The sequence below is a fragment of the Schistocerca americana genome, chromosome 8 (genome assembly GCF_021461395.2).
Source record: "Schistocerca americana isolate TAMUIC-IGC-003095 chromosome 8, iqSchAmer2.1, whole genome shotgun sequence".
In the NCBI taxonomy this organism is placed as follows: Eukaryota; Metazoa; Arthropoda; class Insecta; order Orthoptera; family Acrididae; genus Schistocerca; species Schistocerca americana.
The window spans coordinates 208,271,156-208,282,239 of NC_060126.1; the positions used below are offsets into that span (position 1 = coordinate 208,271,156).

The window sequence follows — 11,084 nt, forward strand, 5'->3', positions numbered from 1 at the left end:
ACATCTGTCGACACCTGCTTTCTTTGGGATTGGAATTATTATATTATTCTTGAAGTCTGAGGGTATTTCGACTGTCGCATAACGGGTGTAACCGCCAGAATGTTGAATACTAGCGTGCAAACGTGCATCCATTATGTTGCACAGGTGCCGGTTGTCAGTTAAGGAATGGAGTTCCATGCCTGTTGACTTGGTCGGACGACACAGGGACGGTTAATTCTGGTTGTGGATGACGTTGGAGTTGTTACTCGACGATGCCCCATATGTTCTCGACTGGAGGCAGATGTGCAATTGAGCAGACCAAGGAGACATGTCGACACTCTTTATAACACGTTGGATTACAAAAATGGTATCTGGGTGAGCGTTATCCTGTTGCAAAACATCCCCTGGAATGGCAGCACAACAGGTTGAATCACCATACTGACGTACAAATTTGCAGGCAGGGTGCACGGCATTACCAAGCACCGCAGACGATAATTCCAGGTGTTAGTCGAGTATGTCTAGCACGCAGACATGTTAATTACATGCCCTCAACTGGCCTCGTAACCAAGAGACGGCCGTCACTGGCATCGAGGTAGAACCAGCTTTCATCAGAAAACATAACAGAACTCCACTCTGCCCTTCAATGAGCTCTCGCTTGTCACCAATGAAGTCACAAACAGTAGTGGTTTGGTGTCTGTGCAATGCACGCCACTGGGCGTCTGGCTCTTGAGCTGTCCTTGAAGTAACTGTTAGAAATGTAACTGTTCGTTGAGTCAGTGTGCTGCCAACTGTTGCTCAGATTGCTGCTGCGGAAGCAGTACGATGCGACAAAGCCATCATACACCGAATGCGATGGTTTTCCTTCTCGGAAGTTCACCTGGTCTTCCTGATCCCTTTGTTCTTGCGACCGTACGTTCTCGTGAACACCACTGCCAGCAGTCATGTACAGCAGCTACATTACAGCCAATCCTTTCTGCAATATCGCAGAATGCAAAAGCTAACGTCTTGTAGCCCTGTACATGACCTCGTTCAAACACAGTAAGGTGCTGATAATACCGTCTTTTTTGCCTTAAAGGCTCTCTTGACTAACAGCACCACGTCTAGTCTCGAAGTTATCTAACGCTCACGACCGTTGTATTTATAGCAAACGAGATTTCCATCCTCTTTGTGGCTCTACTAACGCCACTCTTACGCGACTGGTGCGAAATTTGAATGGATAAGAGGAAGCCGCCTGGTAGAATTTTGCACAGAGCACAACATAATCATAACTAACACTTGGTTTAAGAATCATGAAAGAAGGTTGTATACATGGAAGAACCCTGGAGATATTAAAAGGTATCAGATAGATTATATAATGGTAAGACAGAGATTTAGGAACCAGGTTTTAAATTGTAAGACATTTCCAGGGGCAGATGTGGACTCTGACCACAATCTATTGGTTATGACCTGTCGATTAAAACTGAAGAAACTGCAAAAAGGTGGGAATTTAAGGAGATGGGACCTGGATAAACTAAAAGAACCAGAGGTTGTACAGAGATTCAGGGAGAGCATAAGGGAGCAATTGACAGGAATGGGGGAAATAAATACAGTAGAAGAAGAATGGGTAGCTTTGAGGGATGAAGTAGTGAAGGCAGCAGTGGATCAAGTAGGTAAAAAGACGAGGGCTAGTAGAAATCCTTGGGTAACAGAAGAAATATTGAATTTAATTGATGAAAGGAGGAAATATAAAAATGCAGTAAGTGAAACAGGCAAAAAGGAATACAAACGTCTCAAAAATGAGATCGACAGGAAGTGCAAAATGGCTAAGCAGGGATGGCTAGAGGACAAATGTAAGGATGTAGAGGCCTATCTCACTAGGGGTAAGATAGATACCGCCTACAGGAAAATTAAAGAGACCTTTGGAGATAAGAGAACGACTTGTATGAATATCGAGAGCTCAGATGGAAATCCAGTTCTAAGCAAAAAAGGGAAAGCAGAAAGGTGGAAGGAGTATATAGAGAGTCTATACAAGGGCGATGTACTTGAGGACAATATTATGGAAATGGAAGAGGATGTAGATGAAGATGAAATGGGAGATATGATACTGCGTGAAGAGTTTGACAGAGCACTGAAAGACCTGAGTCGAAACAAGGCCCCCGGAGTAGACAATATTCCATTGGAACTACTGACGGCCGTGGGAGAGCCAGTCCTGACAAAACTCTACCATCTGGTGAGCAAGATGTATGAAACAGGCGAAATACCCACAGACTTCAAGAAGAATATAATAATTCCAATTCCAAAGAAAGCAGGTGTTGACAGATGTGAAAATTACCGAACTATCAGTTTAATAAGTCACAGCTGCAAAATACTAACACGAATTCTTTACAGACGAATGGAAAAACTAGTAGAAGCCAACCTCGGGGAAGATCAGTTTGGATTCCGTAGAAACACTGGAACACGTGAGGCAATACTGACCTTACGACTTATCTTAGAAGAAAGATTAAGGAAAGGCAAACGTACGTTTCTAGCATTTGTAGACTTAGAGAAAGCTTTTGACAATGTTGACTGGAATACTCTCTTTCAAATTCTAAAGGTGGCAGGGGTAAAATACAGGGAGCGAAAGGCTATTTACAATTTGTACAGAAACCAGATGGCAGTCATAATAGTCGAGGGACATGAATGGGAAGCAGTGGTTGGGAAGGGAGTAAGACAGGGTTGTAGCCTCTCCCCGATGTTGTTCAATCTGTATATTGAGCAAGCAGTAAAGGAAACAAAAGAAAAATTCGGATTAGGTATTAAAATTCATGGAGTAGAAATAAAAACTTTGAGGTTCGCCGATGACATTGTAATTCTGTCAGAGACAGCAAAGGACTTGGAAGAGCAGTTGAATGGAATGGACAGTGTCTTGAAAGGAGGATATAAGATGAACATCAACAAAAGCAAAACAAGGATAATGGAATGTAGTCTAATTAAGTCGGGTGATGCTGAGGGAATTAGATTAGGAAATGAGGCACTTAAAGTAGTAAAGGAGTTTTGCTATTTGGGGAGCAAAATAACTGATGATGGTCGAAGTAGAGAGGATATAAAATGTAGGCTGGCAATGGCAAGGAAAGCGTTTCTGAAGAAGAGAAATTTGTTAACATCCAGTATTGATTTAAGTGTCAGGAAGTCATTTCTGAAAGTATTTGTATGGAGTGTAGCCATGTATGGAAGTGAAACATGGACGATAAATAGTTTGGACAAGAAGAGAATAGAAGCTTTCGAAATGTGGTGCTACAGAAGAATGCTGAAGATTAGATGGGTAGATCACATAACTAATGAGGAAGTATTGAATAGGATTGGGGAGAAGAGAAGTTTGTGGCACAACTTGACCAGAAGAAGGGATCGGTTGGTAGGACATGTTCTGAGGCATCAAGGGATCACCAATTTAGTATTGGAGGGGAGCGTGGAGGGTAAAAATCGTAGAGGGAGACCAAGAGATGAATACACTAAGCAGATTCAGAAGGATGTAGGTTGCAGTAGGTACTGGGAGATGAAAAAGCTTGCACAGGATAGAGTAGCATGGAGAGCTGCATCAAACCAGTCTCAGGACTGAAGACCACAACAACAACAACATCATCTGATGTAGAAACACGGTTACCAACTTCGCTTATGTCACTTTTTTTGGCTCCCTTTCACAGGTAAAAGCTATATTAGCCCCCTGCCTATTTTCTTAACAAAATAGTAATTTCTTATATTTTCTTCCCTTTATTTTCCATTTTAAAAACTAAAACTCCTCCCGAACAGGCCATGAAGGCCCAGCGGTACTGACCGGCCGCCGTGTCATCCTCAGATCATTGGCGACACAGGATGCGGATATGGAGAGTCATGTGGTCAGCACACCGCTCTCCCGGCCGTATGTCAGTTTCCGAGACCGGAGCCGCTACTTCTCAATCAAGTAGCTCCTCAGTTTCCGTCACAAGGCCTGAGTGCACCCTGCCTGCCAACAGCGCTCGGCAGACCGAATGGTCACCCATCCAAATCCTAGCCCAGCCCGACAGCGCTTAACTTCGGTGATCCGACGGGAACCGGTGTTACCATTGCGGCAAGGCCGTTGGCATAGTCCATTTTCTCTAATTCAATTTAGAAAGATTTTACGCAACTGAAAACAAAACTACGTGAATGATTGTAACGAAAATACGGAACGTATTGTTTACCACATTTTCATTTATTCAAAATCTATGAAGTAAACTTTATTTACAACAAGCATTACAAGAGCCAGAGCTTGCGTTGGACAATAATTTTTCAAGACGTGATGTACTAGCAGATACAGCCACTTGAATTTCTTTGCTTACATTTATCTTTAAACGGTAGTTCGACTTAATAGCTGCCAAATCTGAAAAGCCGGTCTCGCACAAGTATGTTGTTGCAAAACGAAAAAGTATCTTCAATGCATTTTGGCACAGCGTTGAGAATTCTCTATTAATATGTAGCCGAAACTTCAACAAAGACATTTCATCAAATTTGCTCTTCCGTAAAGTATCACAAGTGAGACCAGTAAGTTGGTTTCTCAAAAACATCAGTAAGGTAAGCCATTTTCAATAGAAATCTGCGTTTCTGACGCAGTCTACCAGAGAGTGCCTTTTCTCCTTTAAGAAAAAGAATATATTATCCCCTCCTCACAAAGCACTTTAAAGAGTCGTGAATTTATAGATTCTGCCATAATAATATTGAATGTCTCGACAACCATTTTCAGCATTTTATGAAAGGGTCGGCTAAGTTCTTTAGCGCAAGAGCCTGCTGATCCATCATGCAGTGAGTCCATACTGTATCAGGAACTACAGCTTCAACTTTCGCTTGCAATCCGCCATGAATTCCAGATATTGAGCCAATTCCATTTGTGCTTACTCCAATGCACCTATTCCATGACATCCAGTTTTGATTTAAAAAAGTACCGATCACGCCAAAAAGGCTTCGAGGCGTAGCTGTTTTCAGTATCGCAGAAAAGCAATTCCTCTCGAATGTTAAAAGCCTCGTATAAGCGATCAAATGAGCATACTTACGATTATCAGTCGCTTCGTCCACTTGAAGTGCAAATCAACTGTTACAATTTTTTAGAGATTAAGTGCTCGAGTCAGTCATCAGAAATGTCTAAAAGACTTCTTAGCTCTGTGTCATTAGAGATAGATATACTTTTCTAATGTGAGCAAATGAGTCACCAAACATAGGTGATGATATATCTATCGCTGCTGGAAAAACCGGACATTTGGCAACCGCATGTGGTTTCTTGCGTTTAGTAGTCGTATGTGAAATCTCGTAAGAGACCTAAGGGGACCTTAAAAGTCACATTCGTCGTCTTAGTAAAATATTTCTCGGTAGACAATAAAACATTTCGTTTCCTGACTCAAAATTCTTTTGGTTTAATTCAGGATGTTTGGGTTCAAGATGTCAGCTTGCTGGACTTCAAGCTATCACCAGCTAATATGCTTAAATTGCATACTGCGGACGTTCTTCATTGTTGATTGCAATTTTCGTGAAGCCTAGCAATAAATAGTTTTCTCCATACCTTCTCGTTTTCGCCTTTGGAGTATCTCTCTCTCTCTCTCTCTCTGCCAGTTGATGGTGGAATGCCACTTTTATTCGCAGACAATAATTCCTCTAAGTCACCGCAATTTGTTATGCCTATGGATATTAAAAAAGGCGAGAATGTCTCTTAATGAAATGTGATCACTACAGACTGCAATCAGTGGTGTGCAACGTTCTCCGACGCTGGTCGCAACGTTGGTAATGAGTCCTTTTGGTACGGCATTCCATTCGTGCATTAGCGCGATTAACAGCTGCTGGGTGGTGTGTGGTGTTGATGATGTGCTGCAATATGCCTCTCCAACGCGTCCCATACGTGCTTGATGGGCTGTAAGTCGAGTGAACGAACACACCAGCCCATTCTCCCAGTATCCTCCCTCTCCAACAGCTCCTCCGCCTGCACTGTGCAATGCGGTCGCGCATTATCGTCCATAAATATGTCAGAATCAAATACATCCCTGGAAAGAAGCACGTTGGGAACGGGCCCAGTGGCACAATAATGTCAGCCGGAAAGTGTACCGTATGCAAATATTTGGAGGTCAGTACGCCCCTGTAACATTATGTCTCCTCACATCATTACACCTCGATCGCCAAAACGATCATCCTAAATGATACAGCCGGTGCGCTGGTGTCAACGGAACACAACGTACCGCCCGTCGAACAAAGTCGCTGTGGAGCTTGAGATTCCTTGCCTTGCAGTTTTGTGAAATGTAATCTTTTTTTACAAACAACAGACAAACCAGATAAATACCAAGTAGCAGGTATATACCACCTAGAATGTCAAGAATATAAATCAGTATGTCTGGGGATGACAAGCAGCGACTTCGAAACTAGATATAAATAACATATAAGAAGTTGGAAATACGAAAATAGTCTTCACCGAACACCTGATAAAACATGGACAAGAGCCATCCAACATGGAACCCTGACATTGCAGGAAAACTTTACATACAAAGAGCCATTGCAATGCGAAAGAAGGTACTCAACGACCAAATCCATATAAGCAATAACTCTCTGATCATGCTAGCCACCAAAACCATAACAAACCAAAATGTAACCACGATAAATAATTAACGAATCCCCCTCCACACTCTTTCTGTCTCCCCACCACACACACACACACACACACACACACACACACATTGTATAATTCATTTTTTTGTATGGATGTTCGTGTGTGTGTATTTTGCTATTCCATACAAAAAGATACACACACACACACACACACACACACACACACACACACACACACACAAACACCCACACACCCACACAGAAACTTGGAGTTGACACAACAAAACACAGCGCACATTCAGGCATTTGCCGCCAGCAAAATTATGCAATACTTTATAATAACAAACTGCTTTCGATGAGCGTGACGTCACAACTGTTTACATTTCTAACAGGTCGCGGAAAAATATTGCGAATGGCGATTTGAGAAGCGTTATTTTCAAAGTAAATTTCCTTTTACTTAAGATGGATCAAGTTACACGTGAGAATGTGCGATTACTTTCTTAAATCATTGAGCGTTTGACTCTCATTCAAATCTCATCACTTTGAGGACCAGCCACTTTGAAAAATTTCTGACCCAGAAGGCAGCCATCTATGTCATTATATAAAAATTTATTGGTACAGCTTGATATATTCTGAAGGCTAATACACGCTGAAAAAGAGCGATATTATATGTGACATATTAGCTTTTTGTGGCTACACTGTATGTATATTAGTTTACACCATTAACTGTTCGCGCTGTTTAATAATAACGTTGCTATTGGCAGAGACGTGTCGTATGCTCTGAATGTCTGCTGTCATTGACTGGCAAGATCACGTGACATGAGTTATGACTGGCTGTCAAAACCGCATTGCAATCTTGATTTCAGTGCTTCGGAAGCTACCGTCCTATATTCACTTTCGTAATATGAAAATATGCAGCGTCTGCCAGAGAGATAATAAGAATACCACCAAAAATATAATAACAGTTCTGTAGCGTTGCCTAGCATCAGGATAATGTGACAGAATTAGATTAGAAAATGAGACACTAAAAACAGTAGATAAGTTTTGCTATTTGGGTAGCAAACTAACTGACGAGGGGCGAAGTAGAAAAAAAGAAAATGCAGACTGGCAATAGCAATACCAGTTTTCTGAAAAGATAAGTTAACATTGAATATAAACGGAAATATCAGGAAGTGTTTTCTAAACTTTCTTATCTAGAATTTAGCCCTCTACGGAATTGAAATGTGACATAAACAATACAAGGAAAGAAGAAAATACGAGCTTTGGAATTGCGATGTTATATAATAATGACGTAGATCGATGCGTAGTTCGGATATCTAATGAAGGGAGACTGAGATTAATCGAGGAGAAGGAAAATACACTGCCGAAAAAAAAAATAGTATACCTGGAAAAACGACGTCGATTTTAATCCGACGACAGTGTATGCCATCTGGGCGGTAATAGAAGTACTGATGTTGGTTTCAAAAAAATGGTTCAAATGAGTACTATGGGACTTAACTTCTGAGGTCATCAGTCCCCTAGAACTTAGAACTACTTAAACCTAACTAACCCAAGGACATCAGACATATCCATGCCCGAGGCAGGATTCGAACCTGCGACCGTTGCGGTCGCGCGGTTCCAGACTGTAACGCCTAGAACCGCTCGGCCACTCCGGCCGGCGATGATGGTTTCAACATCGTCCGTCAACACACAGAATAGTAGCATAGATGCCAGAGTGACATCTGTGTTTCACCTCGATAGGGAATGCTTACAGCCAGACGCAGGTAACCACACCACGGAGACGCACTCGTGCTTCCTGCAGCCAACTGAGCGAGTTTGAAAGGGGTCAAATTGTGGCCTTCCGAGTTGCGGGATGGAATTGGCACACAGCTTGGACTTCCTGCGTCGGTTGTGCAGCGGTGCTTATATCAATGGTCTCGTGAACATTCTCACATCCGTAGACGAGGATCGGGACATCCACACGGCACAGACGCCCGCCATAATCGTCGTATTACGACGCTTGTGCCAGTAGTCACGTGAACATTATCATACACCTTACACGACTTTCTGGACCTTCACGCAGCACAGACGCCCTCCATGATCGTTGCATTGTAAGGACGGCAGTGGCCAGATCGTACAGCTACCACAGCACAGAGACAAGTCGTGTCAACAAGAAATGTAGAGAACCGATCACTAGCAGTGGGACCATGGTCGCGCACACCTCTAGCCCGTCTTCAACTCTCGCCACAGCATGGATGTGCACTGCTCGGCTGGTGCCGTCAGAGGATCACTTGGAAGACGGAATGGCGCACCGTGGTCTTTAGCGCTGAAAGCAGATTCTGCCTGCAAGCAAGTGGTGAGGATCGCTTGCGCCTACGACGTAGACCTGGCGAGCGCTGTCTCGTAGTGTGCATTCGTACAAAATACACTGGCCCCATTCCAGGCCTTATGGTCTCTATTCTATTCTTCATTTCTTAAGTAGTAAAGAAAATAATATAATTGAAACTTAAAGAATTTAAGATGCTGAGGGGATTAGATTAGGAAATGAGACACTTAAAGTAGTAAAGGAGTTTTGCTATTTAGGGAGCAAAATAACTGATGATGGTCGAAGTAGAGAGGATATAAAATGTAGACTGGCAATGGCAAAGAAATCGTTTCTGAAGAAGAGAAATTTGTTAACATCGAGTATAGATTTAAGTGTCAGGAAGTCGTTTCTCAAAGTATTTGTATGGAGTGTAGCCATGTATGGAAGTGAAACATGGACGATAACCAGTTTGGACAAGAAGAGAATAGAAGCTTTCGAAATGTGGTGCTACAGAAGAATGCTGAAGATAAGGTGGGTAGATCACGTAACTAATGAGGAGGTATTGAATAGAATTGGGGAGAAGAGAAGTTTGTGGCACAACTTGACTAGAAGAAGGGATCGGTTGATAGGACATGTTTTGAGGCATCAAGGGATCACAAATTTAGCATTGGAGGGCAGCGTGGAGGGTAAAAATCGTAGAGGGAGACCAAGAGGTCAATACACTAAGCAGATTCAGAAGGATGTAGGTTGCAGTGGGTACTGGGAAATGAAGAAGCTTGCACAGGGTAGAGTAGCATGGAGAGCTGCATCAAACCAGTCTCAGGACTGAAGACCACAACAACAACAACAACAACAACAAAGAATTTCTAGGATTTAATGTTCAGCCTTGTTCTTGGGACTTTGATAAGTCTCCTTTTCCAGCAAAGATAAAACGGATTACAGCTTCAGTGAACATACCTCAAGTTGAAACGAAGAGCAGAATGGTTTCTTCGTTCCAGATTTCGTAATTGACACTGCCATCAGAATGCTTGTCTGCATGTAAGCATTTTCTGTCGGCTATGGCACATTCTGGATACAGAAAATGTTCGACTGCTGCCCTCGCCAGCACATTCTCCAGATCTCTCACCAATTGAAAACGTCTGGTCAATGGTGGCCGAACATCAACAAAAGCAAAACGAGGATAATGGAATGTAGTCGAATTAAATCAGGTGATACTGAGGGAATTAGATTAGGAAATGAGACACTTAAAGTAGTAAAGGAGTTTTGCTATTTGGGGAGCAAAATAACTCATGATGGTCGAAGTAGAGAGGATAAAAAATGTAGACTGGCAATGGCAAGGAAAGCGTTTCTGAAGAAGAAAAATTTGTTAACATCGAGAATAGATTTAAATGTCAGGAAGTCGTTTCTGAAAGTATTTGTATGGAGTATAGCCATGTATGGAAGTGAAACGTGGCCGATAAATAGTTTAGACAAGAAGAGAATAGAAGCTTTCGAAATGTGATGCTACAGATGAATGCTGAAGATTAGATGGGTAGATCACATAACTAATGAGGAGGTATTGAACAGAATTGGGGAGAAGAGGAGCTTGTGGCACTACTTGACTAGAAGAAGGGATCGGTTGGTAGGACATATTCTGAGACATCGAGGGATCACCAATTTAGTATTGGAGGGCAGCGTGGAGGGTAAAAATCGTATAGGGAGACCAAGAGATGAATACACTAAGCAGATTCAGAAGGATGTAGGCTGCAGTAGGTACTGGGAGATGAAGAAGCTTGCACAGGATAGAGTAGCATGGAGAGCTGCATCAAACCAGTCTCAGGACTGAAGACCACAACAACAACAATGGCACAGTCCTTCGGTCATATGCAACAAATATGTTGATTTACAGGATAATGATTTGACGTCCAGATTGTGGCCCCATGGCGACGTAATGGTGCAACAAAAAGATACGGCCATTTACTCTTGCAAATTCACTCATTAAAACCTACACTCCTGGAAATGGAAAAAAGAACACATTGACACCGGTGTGTCAGACCCACCATACTTGCTCCGGACACTGCGAGAGGACTGTACAAGCAATGATCACACGCACGGCACAGCGGACACACCAGGAACCGCGGTGTTGGCCGTCGAATGGCGCTAGCTGCGCAGCATTTGTGCACCGCCGCCGTCAGTGTCAGCCAGTTTGCCGTGGCATACGGAGCTCCATCGCAGTCTTTAACACTGGTAGCATGCCGCGACAGCGTGGACGTGAACCGTATGTGCA

At 42.8% G+C, this 11,084-nt stretch overlaps 1 pseudogene; it reads right to left on the bottom strand.

The window, feature by feature from the left end:
• Positions 1–3,938: 3,938 nt before the first annotated feature.
• LOC124546400 lies at positions 3,939–4,056 on the bottom strand (annotated as a pseudogene).
• Positions 4,057–11,084: the final 7,028 nt, after the last annotated feature.